The sequence below is a fragment of the Alligator mississippiensis genome, chromosome 10, assembly GCF_030867095.1.
Source record: "Alligator mississippiensis isolate rAllMis1 chromosome 10, rAllMis1, whole genome shotgun sequence".
Lineage (NCBI taxonomy): Eukaryota > Metazoa > Chordata > Crocodylia > Alligatoridae > Alligator > Alligator mississippiensis.
The window spans coordinates 43,937,540-43,953,622 of record NC_081833.1 but is presented as its reverse complement, the minus strand read 5'-3'; the positions used below and the strand labels follow the sequence as shown (position 1 = coordinate 43,953,622).

At 44.1% G+C, this 16,083-nt stretch overlaps 1 protein-coding gene and 1 long non-coding RNA gene across 2 annotated transcripts in view; one reads left to right on the top strand and one right to left on the bottom strand.

Annotated features, from left to right (window-relative positions):
- SLC7A6 (solute carrier family 7 member 6) overlaps nt 1–2,337 on the bottom strand; it is a 51,255-nt gene extending 48,918 nt beyond the window's left edge. The window contains exon 1 of the mRNA XM_006258159.4: nt 2,237–2,337. The gene's annotated coding sequence lies outside the window, so the exon portion shown is untranslated. The remainder of the gene's footprint in view (nt 1–2,236) is intronic.
- A 5,932-nt stretch (nt 2,338–8,269) lies between these two features.
- Nucleotides 8,270–16,083, top strand: part of LOC109286097 (uncharacterized) — a 34,595-nt gene continuing 26,781 nt past the window's right edge. The window contains exon 1 of the long non-coding RNA XR_002094021.2: nt 8,270–8,471. This is a non-coding gene — a long non-coding RNA (uncharacterized LOC109286097). The remainder of the gene's footprint in view (nt 8,472–16,083) is intronic.

The window sequence follows — 16,083 nt, the reverse complement described above, 5'->3', positions numbered from 1 at the left end:
AAACATGCCTGTATTCACTAAGTAATATAGCTTCCTGTAGGTCTTTATTGGTTGCAACATCCCTAGATGCACTGGCGAATGCGTAAAGGGTGCATGTGGGTGGCCGTGCACCCCCTGGAAGCACCAACCGCGAAACCAGAAGTGCCACCGGAAGTGCACTTCCGGTTTCCCCGCTGGCTCAGCAATTGGCTGCTGCGGGACTCCCCCCCCAGTCAGCGATTGGCGGGTAGGGGACACCCCCCTGTCTGCAATCTGATGCCCCGCCATGCCTAGATGACAAACCTGCAAGTTCATCACCATACAAGAAAATGGAAGGAGGGGGAATGACTATTAAAAGTAGCAGCAGGGGAAGACCTTTAGATATACCATATGTTGCAAAACTGTTTCTAAGCCTTCCAGACCTGTACACTATTCTTGGAAACGTGTCAAAGCTAGCCAAAGGCACCAGCTCTAACCAAAACCAAGAGATTAATTCAAATATAGAGCCTGGGGCAATATTAGGGTTTGTTAAAGAGCATACAGTATGAAAAGTGCTTGGATATCACCAGGCTTGGGAGGGGAGGGGAGCATACACTCAGTAACATGCTATTATGATTGTTCAGAGGGGAAAAAAGGAGCATAATTTATCTGACTTGAACTGCTGCATCACATCTGATCAGTCTGGTTTTAAAATGTTACCTTTAGGAGTCAGCCTGTATACTGACAACGGTTCCTGGTTCATCCCAGGCTTCAGCAGAACCTTGCCCTTCCTTTATCTCCTTCCTTGGAATTTTTTAAGAGTGGGTTACACAAACAGTTGTCTAGGATGGGTTAGACAGGGATTATCCTGCCTTTAACAAGGGACTGGACTAAATGACCTGCTGAGGTCCTTTCTAGCCCTATTTTTCATTACCACATTAGGCTTTGTTAATATATGGCTCCTGGTGGATATTATGCATCTATTTTTAATAAAACCACAATGCTACAGCCAAGCTAATGTAAATGTTTCTGTTTCAGCAAAAGCAAACATCCACACTTTCCATACATAACCAACTGGAGAATCACTTGTTGGAAATATGTTTCAATTATACTAAAACTAAGATCAGTGAAGTCAGTTTTGTCTACTTTGACATTTGCCAGTGCTCTGTGTGCAGCTGTTCTCTATACAGCCATCAGTTAGGTCTTCTGTTCAAATAGTCATTATAATTTGATGCTTGTTTAATGACCTCTGAAGGGAACCAAAGGATTATTAGTTACATGGAGCCTACTAGTTGGGGATGGTCCTGCTTTGAACAGGGGGTTGCATTAGAGATCAGAATTTCTCAACATGTAGGTCTAAACATATGAAAGGGTTGTGAACAAGCTTTAAAAACAGATTTCCTTTAAAGAAGAAAAATGTGAGAAACAGTGGCTTTTCCCTTGCAGGCTGGCAGAGCTCCAGCCTGCAAGGGGCTGCTTGGGACCCTCCACACACCCCTACCCCACACACTGGGGGGCTGGGACCTGGTGGCAGCAGGTCAGCAGTGAGGGGCACCAGGTCAGGACTGACCATTGATAGCTACAAATGGGTCCTGGTACAAAAAAGGTTGAGACCCACAGGGCTAGACTGAACGCTCTGCAATTCTGCTAAACTGTATTTGGTTTAGCAAATTAATCAGCTCATGACATCAAGTTACCTCCTTTCTGCCTAGGTACTTTTATTAGCACCCGTCATCTTTGTGTCTGTGTACCCTCAGAGATCAAAACTGTTCTGCTTTCAAAAAAGCCATTAAATATTCAGCATTACAGCATCTTCATCATCCCTACAACTATGACCCCGCAGATACTAGATAAAGGCTGAGCTGTGTGCCCCGGCCAACGACCCCCGCTAAGGATCCTTATGAATTCACGCGCGGGATGTCCCTGCGAGGCTGCCCAGAGGCGACTCTTTCCGCGTCCCAGCTCTGTCGGCGGGACCGAGCCGGAGGCTTGCAGAGCCAGCCCGGCCGGGCCCGTGGGAGCGCCCCCGTGCCGCCGGGCTGCACTACTTCCCCCGAGGCTCATCCAGCTCAGTCCGTCCGCAGCCGCGCCACGCCCCGCCCGGGGACGGCAGCGGAGCGACCGCCGCGGCCCCAGGGGACCTGCTGCCAAGCACCTCGGAGCCGGGCACTACAAACCAGCCCCCCGGCCCCAACTCCCCCCGCCATGCGGCCTGGGGACACCGCGGCCGGCCCAGGCCACGTGCCTAGGGCGCTGCGCTGCACCCCGCCCGCTGTACCTCGCCGCCGCCGCCCGCGCGGCTCCGCGCTCCCAGATGCTCCGGCAGCCGCAGCAGCGTCTCTGCGCCACGTGACGGCGGCCGCTCCGCCTCCCGCAGCCGGGCGGGAGGAGTCGGGGCTGCGGCGGCGCTTCCCCATACTGCTCCAGGGATGAGGGATCGGCCCTGCGTCTGCCTCGCGCGGGCCGGGATGAGGCCGGGCTAGGCGCCTGCCCCACCCGCACCCCAGCCTGCAGGGAGGGAGCTCGAGCTTTGGAGCTGGGTGATCTCCAGGGATCCCGGTTTTGTCTGATTTAAAAACATCCTCAATTTAGGGTTAAAAAAGTAACCCCAAAACCACATTTTTCTGTTATTTAAATGAAACACCACTATATATATATATGTACATATATAGCACTGATCTCTAGGGGTGACATGGGGCCCTGCAGCACCAGAGCCGGGGGCTCAATCTGGTCAGCAGCTCGCTGTGTTGTCCCCTGGGCCCGGCTGTCTCGAGGCCTTGAAGTTCTTTGTGTGCCTCGCCCCAGTAAACCTGTGATAGGCATTGCGGGTTTGCTGCCTTTGCCTCCCCTGAGCTCCTCTTCACTCACCTGAGCTCAAGGCAAGGCCCTTACCAACACTTGCTTTTACAGTAGACATAACGAGACAGGTAGTCCTCCTCTGCCTGACTAAAAGCAACTAAATAATTTGGTGCCAGTCCAGGCACTGGACTTTACAGTCCCAGACACGTGAGTCATAGTGTGTTTGGTATCCTGGAGTAGGGATCTGAGACTCATTAAGTCGATAGTGCCTAGGCCAGTTAGGACATAGCTCTGCCACAAGCCACAGCCGCATTGTAAGTACCAGCAAACAGGAAATTCACCAGTGACTGCAGATAGCAAGAATGGATCCCACATTGTCTGTTTCTTGTTGCCTCTTTCTTCCCACTCCCTTGCAACCATACCTGATTGTTTTAAATGTTTGTTGCTGCCTTCATTGTCAGACAGGTATCTGACATGGGAAGCAGCCATGACCATCTCTGATATGCCTAGATACTGTGGTGAGCATGTTTGTTATTACCCTGAAATAGAATAGTTTTCTGATAGCATACTGTTAGGTTAACAATAATTTGGATTATTAAGAAGTATTAGCTTTGCAGCTGAATACAAGGCATGACCTGTGGCCTAGCAATGCCGCTGACCACAAGGCAGAATGATAGCTAAGCCTTTGCTTGTGTCAAGTAATCATTTTAACTGTGTTAAGCATTTTCTGAGTAAAATGCAGCAAGTGAATCTGTGTCTGTGTGCTGTAAAATCAGCTACAGCAAGGAACAAGATAAGACAAAGCCATTGTTCTAAGTACAGTGATCGTGTCCTTAAGAAGTATCTACCACTGCAAGTTCTTGCTAAGGTATCATAATGTTACTGTTACTTAACTTTTAGCTTTTAAAAAGTGCTAGTTCAGCTTAATAGAAATATGCTGTTATGAAGATTTGTGAAGCACCGCCCAAGTATTGCTTTTGTTAACCCTGTAGTCTTGCCTTGTTGTAAAAAGTATAAAAGATCGCCCCTCCCTTTAGGGGGGGCCATTTTGCCTCTTTGCTGGCTTAATGGTCATTGCTCGAGCAAATATACTGCAGTAAAACTTTACCCGTGTTGTCTGGTTCCTATGCAGCTAGACATTGAACCCCAGGGAGTTTTCTCCCACCACAATACTGCTTATGTTGTGTTAGGAGCAAGAGTAGATGAAGCAAGTCTTTTTTTTTTTATTTCTTTTTAAGATGGCTGTGTATGTGTTTAAGCTTTGTGTGTTGGAGTCTTCTTGGCCATTTCAACACCAAACTGCCAACAACCTACTTTGCTGGACCCTACATCCTGCCTTCTACCTAACTTCTGATTCAGTTAGTCTGTAAGGTGCACCTCCACCCTTCCTTCTGCCTGACTTCAGGCTAATACGGCTAGCACTTAACATTCCTCTCTTTTAATGAGTGCCAGTTACAACTGTGGGGTTTTTTGCGCATCCTTCTTTTGTTTCACATTGATGCAACAAGATCAGACATGTTGCCTCTTCAAGCCAGTGAGGAAAAGTGTTTTCTAAAAGCCCTGACTTCACAGAGGCCTCTGCAACCCTGAGGAATGAAGATTTTTGTTCTATACACAGAAAAGTATAGCATAAACAATGTAGAGCTGGCTTCTGTAGTATCCCAGCAACATGTCCCAAATATGTCCAATGGCAACTGAAATAATGACACAAAAAGTCATATAAGCCAAACAGTTCTTTGGTGGTAATAGATTTCATTCACTTATGACTTATTCCATTAGCACCCTATTGTCTGTAATATCAAAATGGTATCTCTCAGGTAGACAGGTGTATTTTTAGCTGTCCCTTTAGTAACTTGTTACTAAGAGGTGATTGTATTTGGGCAGAAGAGAGGACATTAGATTTAACTCATGCCGGAGTGCCTGGCAAGCACGTGTCAAAAATTGTATCTACTGGAGACAACATTCAGTCCCTGGAGAGATGGATTTGCATGAGACATTGGGGAATTGCATTCATGGAAAATAAATCAATTTAGAGCTAAAAGGACAGGAAAAAAACAGAGTGTTCTGCATATGCTGAAAGTACAGATGATAATTTTCCATTTCCTAGCCTCGGAAAAGAATTCTTAGGAAAAATGCCAGCGACATTTTCACATGTGGTAGCATGCCAAAGTGAACCACAGATTCTGTCAAAGTCCAACTCAAACTGCTACCACATATGAGAGCTACAACCTGCCTTTTCTTCTCTAGTTTTCCCTTGTGTTAGCTTATTTGAGTTAAGAATATATCTCTTCCTGGTGAAGAACATTCTTTCAGGTAGAGATAGGGAACCTACATATCACTTTACAAAGGTCAATGCTGGAGCCAAGCAAGTAGGATGGGACTTACTTGTTCCATGCAAGTATTGTGGAGGAACTGCTAGCAATGATGAACTGTTGAGAATTTGTATTAGCTCTTGCTGAAATTCTTCCATAAAACTGTAGTGATAGTTTTTTAGGGCCTGATACTGCTTCAGATTAAGTTAATTCCCTCTGGATACTACTGTAGCACCTTTTCCAGAGATTTATCTCTGGAGGCCATAAATGTTCTTTGGAAGATAAAATTTATTACCTATGCAGTGGATCATATGCTACCCAATAGCAAATGTTTCCAACCAACACAATGTGACCTGTGTATTTTTATCCATATACACTTGTATAGCTTTCAGAAAAGCAACAGAAACTCTTCCAGCAAATGATCTTACAAGCTTATGGGTTTGTTGTCCCTTTCTGTGGTTTCAGATATGGGCAGCTTTGTTTAAATAGGAAAATAAATTAGTACTTTATTCTCTACCTGTTCACCCTTCCTTTGGAATTCTATGTACACAGGTGGCTCAAAATAAACTGAGATAGAAAAAATGATGAATGCCCTCTTCTAACATTTTGATGCATACCACGGGGAAGCAGCTGAGATTCTGAATCTAAATACTGATGCTTTGCACCCTGGCTGAAACAGAAAATCATTCTTTCTAGATAGACTGAAGGGCCTGTTAATACTTATTCTTTTGTGTGGTTTATAAATACCAAAATCACCATCCTACCAGTTACCTTTTGTTCTGCAGAGCTCTGTATCAGTGAAGCAGTAGCCCATGCAAAGTTAAACAGCTTTTCTGTCAGCAGAAGAGAAATATTTTTTGAGGTGTGTAGGAGATAGGAATGTTAGGTATGACAGCATATTGCAACAGAATCTTAAAAAGTGCATGTATCAACCTATTTAGAAAATGAGTGACTGATAACCCCATACAGCAAGGATAAAATGAGTGCATATTTAGAGAGCTGATTAAATAGAAAACCCACAACCAAGAATTTAAAAAATGATTTAAATTAGGCTTCTAAATCCCAATTTAAATATCTAAGTTGCTTGGTTATTTAAAGGTGCTGGGTAGTGAGCAGTTTCCATTTATGCAGTGATTTTTATAAAATGAGACTACTTATTTGGCTGTTTCAGAGGTTAACATTAGGCCCCAGTTTCTGAAAATCTTAACCTGAGTCACTAGTCTGCAAAAATTTAATAGAAGTTTGTGGTAAACTTTCCCACCCAATCTTCCTTTCTCATTTCCCCATATCTGCCACTGCTAACTTGTGAGTAACATTTTACTTTGACTGCCTTACCCTAATCCCTATACCCATTGTTGTTCACACTAATCAAAGATTATCATTTTACTGACATACAAAACTATTGCACGATTCCACTTTCTATTCACTTAGTTCTGTCTGAGCTGGAGAGCTGAGAAGGAGAACATCACTTCAAGTGGTAGCAACAAAACCTTGATTGGAAAGTAAACACATCATAGAAAATAGAGCTGGAAAGGACTTCAGGAGAACATCTAGTCCAACCCCCTGCTCAAAGCAGGATTGTTCCTGTCTAAACAGTTCAAAACCTCTAGGTCTGCAGATGGACTTAAAGGCTAGGAACAGAAGTTACACATAAACCAGTTTAAGTGATCAGAAACTGGTTTGAACCTGTAACAGAAGAGAAGCTCAGTGCACATAAACCAGTTTCAAAATGGCTGAGACTGATTTAAGATAAACATGGCTGAATGTAATATTAGACTTAACTGATTTGGGTCAAACCAGTTTATGAAACTTCTGTCCCAGACCCCTTCCTGGTTCAAGTTGAATCACAGTCCCCCAGCATGCTTTGCAGCCAAGTCTGCTCCAGAGAGCAGGGGTAGCTCCACCCCCTTGCTCCATAGCTGGAGCAGTGGTGGCTGGCTGACAAGCAGGGGGAGGAGAAAGCCCAGTTTGGGATATAGCCTAGTCCAGGGGTAGGCAACCTTTTTTGGCTGGAGTGTCGAAAAAACCACAATGTCTACCTTGGAAGGTGCCGGAGTGCTGGCACACCAGAAAAACAAAATGGGGGGTTGTACATGGCAGGATGCACTGCATATTAGTATATTTAACAATCATAAATGTTGCCTTTGTTGTCGTGTATTCCTTTTTTGTTGAGCACGTTGCAATGAGGAAGAGAAAAAAAAGAGACAAGTAAGAGAAAGAGGAGAGAGAGAGAAAGAGGAAGTAAAAGGAGAGAGAGAACCACACACACACACACACAGAACCATATGCACAAACACAAGAGAACCAGAGTACACCCAGAACAGACACATGCACACACACATCTAGAACCAGACACGTGTGCACACATAGACATACAGAACCAGACAGAGGCAGACAAACACAGAACCAGATGCGCAGATGCATGAAGCCAGGCTCCTGGGCCACTGGACAAAGTCCAACCCAACAATGCCCTAGTTCCGCCAGAGCCCCTGTGCTTCCCTGGGGAGCCAGCCCATGCAGCACAGATGGCCGAGGCCCCAGCCGGGAACCTGCCCATCAGCCCAACCACCCACCCACCATGCACAGCTAAGCGCATAAAAGGTGCAGTGCTCCTGGCAAGGGGCAGCACCAGCCTCATCCTGGTGGGGGGCTGGGTTTGGTTAGGTGGGCTCAGCTGCAAGCCCTGCTGCAGACTAGCCTTTGTGTTTGGCAGCAGCTACCAGAGCCTGGGCCAGCTGTAGCTGGAAGGCTGCAAACAGCTGCTTGGGGCTCTGGCATCAGCTCCATACTGGCGGGTGCACGAGTGTCTCGGAGCGGACGGTGGGGTAATCCGGAGCCCGGAGCAGATGTTTGCAGCCTCCTGGCTGTAACTGACCCAGTCTCTGGGTAGCTGCTGTCAACCACAGAGTCTGGTCTGCTTGTAGCAGGGCTTACAGCTACCCAGGTGCCTGCTGGGAGCAGCCTGCACTTCGTGGCTGGCAGCAGCTGCCTAGAACCCAGGCTGGCGGTGGTGTGCCGAGCAAAATGGCCTCACGTGCAGTGCTTGGCACACGTGCCAGGGGTTGCTGACCCGTGACCCAGTCTATGAAGGGGGGCTCTCTCCCTGGCAAACCCTAGCTGGGGTCTAGGACCAGGGAAGGGGTTAAACACCCTTTCCCCTGCTTAAACTTCTCGCTGGCTGCAACTGTGTACTACAAATCCCAGAAGCACCTGGAAGAAGGAAGAGGAAATGATGAGCAATCCTGTACAGTCCTGCTGTTGTAATTCTGGACTGCAAATCCCAGAGATCTTGGGGGTAGTAGGAAGAGGAAGTGAACACACAGCCAAGTGCCCAGTTCTAGTGCCCCCTAAGCTTCTGGCCTGAGACACTACAGGCCTGTGGCTGCATTTCCTGAATCAAAGGTAAATGTTCATTTCTGGTTCAATTTAATCTGTACAGTTTAGACTAACCTGCAAAGACTGAATCGATTCAGCCTTGGGCTTTTTGACTGTCTGTACCTAATGGAGTAAAGTACTTATGTAGCACCCTGTTGAGCAATTCTTTATTACAAGTTTGAGGTACATTGGTTTGGGTTTCTTTCATTAGGCTTTGAGACTTAATTTGAACAAATTGATTAGTTGTGATTTTAATTGTTTTTAAGGGAACAAGTTGTCTTTATTATTCAGACACCTAAAATTACCTAACTTTTATTAGCAATATTGTACCAAATCCTTAATTGATATGAACTGGTATAGCTGTGCTGAAACACATCCACTGAAGTTCTCTGATTACCAGTGTAGATGGATGAACCAGGGTCATAACATTCCTGGAAAACAGCATGGGAGTTACGGCCACTGTTCCACCAGGACTTATGGGACAGCAGAATGTTTATAGATAATATTTACTTGCCCTTGTCTGAGTTGAAGGCTAATAAGAATGGTGGTATGCAAAAAAAAAACCAAGAGGGATTTCTGCTGCAAAAACAATGAAGTTGTTTGAGGATAATGGTAATTAAATTAGGACTTCTGCTTGCTTAGACTGAGTGGACCTGGGTTGGCTGCATGTCAGCATTTTTAACCTGGTTTGGCAGCGTTTAGAAAACTTTTCTCTTAGAGGACTTTTAAGGCCTCTATTGTCTCTTAATTAATGAAACTGTGTAAATCTTGTGTTGGCTTTATAGATCTCAGACTTCTAGAATAACAGTTCAAATACTCTTGGAATTGTTTAGTATTGTATTACTTAGGGAGTTTTCAGAACAGTGCTGCAAAAGTTTCCTTGTCAGTCTTTTTTCTGATTAGAACTCTTTAGCCATTGGGGTACCTACCCCTTCTGCAATTTGACCCAGGAATATAGAAACTAACAGTGTCTAACACTTCTTGGCAGTAGTTACATTGTCATCCTATTTACAGGCATCTAACTATTAGGAGCTGAAGCCAAGGTCATCAGTTTATTGCTGTTTCAGTGTTCAGTATGAAATGCACAATTTACACTCATTGACATCTTAGTAGTGTTACTTTGAATTAAGCTTGCAGCAGTATTGTCAACTCTGAGCTTAGTGAAAGAACTTCAGCTTCCATGACAGGACTTTCAGTTGAAGTGCTCTGTAGCATTCGTGGAATATAAAAAAAAAAAAAAAAAAAAAAAAAAAAAAAAAATTCTTCCTAAAGGAATTTGTTTTTACTTGTAACACTTGTGTAGCATGGGACTGCACTATAACAGGAACTTTAATAACAGGAAGTGAAGACCTTTAATTTCCAAACATTTCAACATTCCCATGTGTAGAACGATATTATACAGTTTTACCTCATTGTACCCGTCCTAATTCCCCAAAAAGCCTTCTTCCAAAATATACAACATAATCCTAATAGATCTTTCCATGAACATTCCCAGATCGTGTTTGATTTGCAAAGTGTAGCTTTGTATTGCTGCATGATAACATTCAGTTTGCAGTTAGCTTCCACTTATATGAGAAAAAATAAACTTGACTAATTTATCTACTTCAGATGCAAAAGTGAAAAAACTGCATTTGTAGTTCAACGTAAAGCAATTGTAATTCTTAAGCTTTAATAGCCTGGTGTGCCTTGTGATATAAGGAAAACTGGGGTATCTCAGATATAGTAACCTGAAACCCTTGGTGTTCACTCAATCCTTTCTCAGACAAAGCTCCTGTTGATTTCATGACAAGTCTTCTTTGAGTAAAGAGTTCAGGTTTTTGTTCAGTATTTAGCTTGACAGAACTCATTTAAAATGGAAATGTGAAATCTTGTAAATCTTCTTTTATAAATCTTTGGGGATTAAGTAAATTGCTCTTTATTAAAATACCCGAGAATCTGGTGCTGACCCATGAGTCCTGGGAATAAGTAGGGCAACTATTATCTGTTGGATCCAAATTTCCATCTGCAAACACATTCAGTTGTTCCAACTTGTATGTTCTGTTCTTTGCTAATATTAGAAGGTACTCGGCCTTAAAATGAGAATTATGGATGACTGCTAACTGTCTTAATATGATTTCCAGAGCTCACGGTGCCCATCTGTGTATGTTCTTGCCTTTGCTCTGTTGTCCCATGCTTTTCTTTTGGTTGCTTGATACATACAGGCTGCGTCTACGTGAGCAGCGGACTGCACAGTTGTTACTGCTCAGTCATTTAGTACCTGCATAAGTCCTGCTGAGCAAACCACAGTGGACTAATTAAAAGCTACCAAGAGTTCGCTAAGTTATGCAAGATCCCTACAAGTATGTAAAGCCCTTTCAGAACCCTGTGGTTGCTTACTGTGAAATGCCGTAGATTAAACTTTCAAAAACAATCAAGTTCTGCTGTCTTTGCTTCTTAAGTATAATTTTAATTCAAGAACACTTCCCCCCAGCTATTTCTGTTGAAACTCATTACTAATCTTGTTCCAATACCAGATGTCCATTTCAGCATGCTACATGGTAAGAGTGCTTTTCGAATGCCAGTAATATTGATTTCATAAAACGTGAATATGTATAATAGCAAAATTGAAGGCGTTTATCCTTACATTCACTTGACCCAGCAATTGTAATTGAAGTCTGAGCCAGCACTTAGGATTAATATCACAGCTCAAACTGTGACAAAGAAACCAAACCTCATGCTTAAAGGTGTCATATGATTGCCAGTAGAGATCAGGGAGAGATTTTTGCATCCATATTATACTATGGGGAAAACTATATAGAGCTTTTTATCTTGTCTTGAAACATCAGATAATAGCTACCATTGGAAGCAGGATAATAATATAGATGGGTCATCAGTGCAGTCCATTATAACAGCTTACGTGGACAGAGTTCTGAAAAATTTGGAATGCCCTCAGCTTGTGTTAAAGTCAGCGGGATGTGCAGGATAGTCAGTGTCTTGCAGGATCAGCACCTGTGTTTCAAAGAGCCTTTTTGCTGTTACTAAAGTGCTTTTGTATCTTTGGGGAGTCTCTCTCTCTCTCTCTCTCTCAGGATTGAAGTCACACTGCTACTATTCTGTTCCTGAGCCCTTTGTCAGTTTGTGTACATGTGTTGAGGGTGGCTTTTTTCCCTTTTTCAGAACTACATTAAACTGCTATGTTGTAAAGGACAGAATACAGATTTGTTTCAGGCTGATGATATGGTATCCAGAACAGGCACTGCTGTAAAAATAGAGCACTGAATTAATAGTTTGGCATTTGTTTTCATTTTTTTAATCTTGTCCCCTTTTTCAAAGGGCTTCCTCTTCCCATTGAATATGTTGTCCTAAATCTAAATTCACTACCTCTCATCTATTACAAACTTAGCTAAAGGAAAGACAGACTGTCATCTTTTATGGACAAGCCTAGCCAAAAGTGACAAATTCCATTTGCCATCACCTCCACAACTAGTATGGCAGGCACCAATTTATTTAAATGATTAGCATAAATTGGCATATTTTAAATAGGAAAACCAAAACTTCAGCTTATGTGGTAGGGTTAAGCTCTATTTCCATGGCTTAAGCAAGAATGAGAGTTTGTTGAAAATGTTCAATTAAAGGGATTTTAATTGCTAGACCTTTTGGGGAGACACTTTATATTAATATTTTTTTGTCTAAAAAAAGAGGTGAAGAATAATCTATAATTGTAGTGAGATAGCCTGTGAACACATCAGTAAATGAAGGAAAGTAGCCAAGTCTGTTCCTGCTATAGAAAAATAAAATTGTTATTGCAGCTGAACAATTCAATCAATTAATTCCATTATTTATCTCCCACAGAAGATTAAATGGCAAATTAGTATATCTAGTCCGAGACTAGATAATAAAAAGCAACACATGGTTGTGTTTCATTCACTTATAAAGGAATCTCAGATCTCTCCATACTCCGATATATTTCATTTATTAGAAATAAAACCAGCAACTTGGAACTTTCTAGGCTTATCTGTAACCTTGAAGTTCTGGGAACATAATCTTTTTCTTTAGAGGAAACAGTTAAATTCAGAGCTGCAAAAATTCTTGTTTGGGCTATGTTGTGCGATGCAAAGTAAATGAGAGGAGGCTGAAATATATTTCTGTTGTTCAGAAAGCTTTTATTTATTGAAATCTTTCTTTGTCTTTAATGTCTGAATCCTTTTTCTTCTATCCCATACAATGGCATTAGTCTCAAAAAGACACGATATAAGTGATACTTCAAACTGCTATAGTACAAATTGAAGAAACACTTCTTATTTTTCACTTTAGTTTGACATAACTTTTATAGTTGATTGTCCACTTTGTGTGCAGGCCTATGATATTGCAAAGGGAAGAGGAAAATGTCTTAGAAACAGAAACAGAACAAAAGGAAGAAACCTCTGATTGTGAAACCAAATTGACAAGGTGCTTGAGAGAACTTGCATCCTTGAATTTACTCATAATGCATTTTTTTTCTTAAATGATCAGGATTCCAAGTTTGTGGTAACCCTCTCACCATCGTTTAAGAGGCTGAAATAAATTCTTGTCTTATAGTAAAGGTGAAGCAGAAATGTGTCTGCAGTAGGTGCCCCCTCAGTGACTTACACGGGCAGGGAAAAATAAGGTTATGTCCTCCTCCTCCTCCTCCTTTTTTTTTTTTTTAACAACCCAAGACTGGGACGAAAAAAGAAAAAAAGCAAAGCTTTGGAAAATGGCCAAAAGTTCAAGGCCTCTTTTTAAAACAATAGAAAATCAGGTTGTGCTCATCTTGTTTTTCCTGAAAGTCTCTGGGTTTATGTTGATAGGTTTATGACTTCATAGGTACCAATGAAGTGAAAAGTGAATAAAGGACAGGATAGATGGTTTTCAGTGTGATTTTTAAATAAGTGTAAAACTCAAGTCTTGTATATGAGCAAAGTAAACTACTTTTAACTTTTACATTGAATAAGTAAAACTAATTCAGTTTGCTATGCAGACAAAGCCTCAAATGCTTAAGAGGCAAATAGAAGGAAAATGCTTAAGGAATCATTGTTTTTCACTTCAAGGTAGCTGCTGCTTCTGATATTCATTTGTTCTTTTAAAGAGCCCTGCAACATTTGCTTTGTTTGGAGAAAGCCGTAGATATTACTAATTGATGCATATGGAATAGCACTGAAGGAGACCTGCAGACCTCCACTCATGTCAGTGTCCCTGCAATCTTTCCAGGCCCCTTGTTATAAGCCACTTTAGGATCATAGGAATGAAAAAAGAAAGAGACTGCAAGATATCATCTATTTCATCTCCTCATCCTGAGGCAGTAACTCCATCCCTGACAGAAACTTATCTAAACTATTCTGAAAATTCTCTCACAGAAAGATCAAAATCTCCCTAGGTAGTGTGTTTTAATGCTTAAAGATCCCTATGGTTAGACAACTTAATAGCTAACCTACATTATCTCTTATAATTTAAGCCAATTACTACTTTTCCTATCCTGACAGGACCTGAAGAACAATTAATTGGCATCCTTTATGTAACAGCCTTTGAATACTGAATGACTGTTATCATGTTCCCCTTCTTTCCTCCCAGTCTTCTCTCTTCTAGACTAAGCAGAATCTTTAACCTTTCCTCATCAGTCATGATTTCTAAATACCTTATCTGTATTTTATTCCTTGTGACTCGCTTCAGTTTACCTGTCTTAACTATGCACCCAAATACTGAAGATAGTACTCCAGCTGAGGCCTCACCAGATTCAGGAGTGCTGGATAATTCCCTGCTGTGTCTGGCCTACAAGGACCCCTGTTAATACATCACAGAATTAGTTTTGCCTCTTTTTTTTTTTTGTCAGCATATTGATTGGTATCCAGTTTGTGAATCACTATAACGCCCATATCCTTCTCTTCATTGCTATCTATGTTATGGCTGGGTGGAGGCTCAAATTAACTAAGCACTCAGACATTCTTGAATGTAGCTCAAAGTTTCGGTATTTGTACTGTTATCTTAAACCAGACTTGTCCAACATACAGCCTGCAGGCCATCATGCGGCCCACCAAGCCATTTTATCTGGCCCATGGTATTGTGAAGCCACGGCCACAGAGCCGCAGCGGCGTGGAGCCGGCGGCGAAGGCGAGGCGGGCAGGGAGTGCGGAGGGAACAGAGAGGTGGGCAAGGAGCGCTGCAGGGCATGGAGTGGCGGCGGCAGGGTGGGCAGGGAGCGCAGAGGGAACACAGAGAGGTGGGCGAGGAGCGCTGCGGGGTGCAGAGCAGTGGTGGTGGGGCAGGCAGAGAGCACAGAGGGAGCGCGATGAGGTGGGCAGGGAGCACTGCGGTGCGCGGAGTGCAGCGAGGTGGGCAGGGAGCGCTGCAGCGTGCGGAGCCGGCCCGCAGGCCCCAACCGGCAGTGAGGGGAGGGGAGCTACTTACCCCTGCGGGGCCCGAGGGAGCGGCCGTGCATGGGAGGCCAAGCAGCAGCCACAGGCAGTGCTGGCCTGCGCCTGCCTCCCCAAACCACCACTGCAAGCCAGCCCAGCTGCCCTGCCCTGCCCCACAGCAAGGCAATGCCTGCTCCCCTGGCCATTCTCCCCCTGGGAACTGTGGCTCTCCGGGCCCAACCGCCCGCGTGCACGGCCCCAAGGGGGCCGCTTCTTACATGCTGCTGGGGACGGGAGGAGCCAAGCCGGGTCTGCACTGGCCAGCAGAAGCGGCAGCAGAGCCGTGTGCCGCTTGGGACGGGACAAGCCTGCACCAGTCAGTCCTGAACAGCACACGGCTCTGCCGCCACTTCTGCTGGCTGCTGCAGACCTGGTCAGCCTCCTCCCTTCCCCAGCAGCACATGGGAAGCCGGCTTCAGCTGCATGCTGCTTTTCCTGGCCGGTGCCAACCCGGTTCTGCGCAGGCGGCTCCTGCAGCACCATGTCAACCCGGGCATGGCACCGGCAGGCTGGGCGGGCCCCAGGTTAACCCCGGCCTGGCCCCGCAGCTTCTTCAGCACCAGGTCAACCCGGTTGTAGCAGCGGCTCCTGCAGCACCATGTCAACCCGGGCATGCATGCCATGTCAACCAGCACCATGTCAACCCCTGCAACTTAATTGGTGTCAAAGGTCACGTGACATCACTTCCTGATATGATACCACTTCCTGTGACGTCTTTGAATATGGCTCGCTGGCCCACTGGGTGATTATAAAGTTTGTGATCCAGCCCCACATTCAAAAAGTTTGGACATCCCTGTCTTAAACCATTCTGTAATGCTACAAAGTGAGAGTAATTTGAACTCTGCATGTCCCCAACTGCCTTCCTACCCTCCTACTGAAACCCTTATGTATCCCTTGCTTCATGATTTAAACACATTGGGTGGATCCAGATGAGCCCGCATGTGCCTCTTGCGTTATCTAAAAGCAGTTTGAGACGCGGCAAGAGGCACGCTGGGAACAAAAAAAATGTTCCCCGTGCTGCATATTTGCCCATCTTGTTTTTCCTGAAAGTCTTTGTGGGTTTATGTTGATAGGTTTATGACTTCATAATAGCTTCTGTTATGATAGGGGCAGGCAATTATTTCAGGTGGAGGGCCGCTTACTGAGTTTTGGCAAGCCATCGAGGGCTGCATGACAGGTAGCCAGGGGCAGATAAATATGAATTTTCTCAATTTTTTAGGGGCCCCATG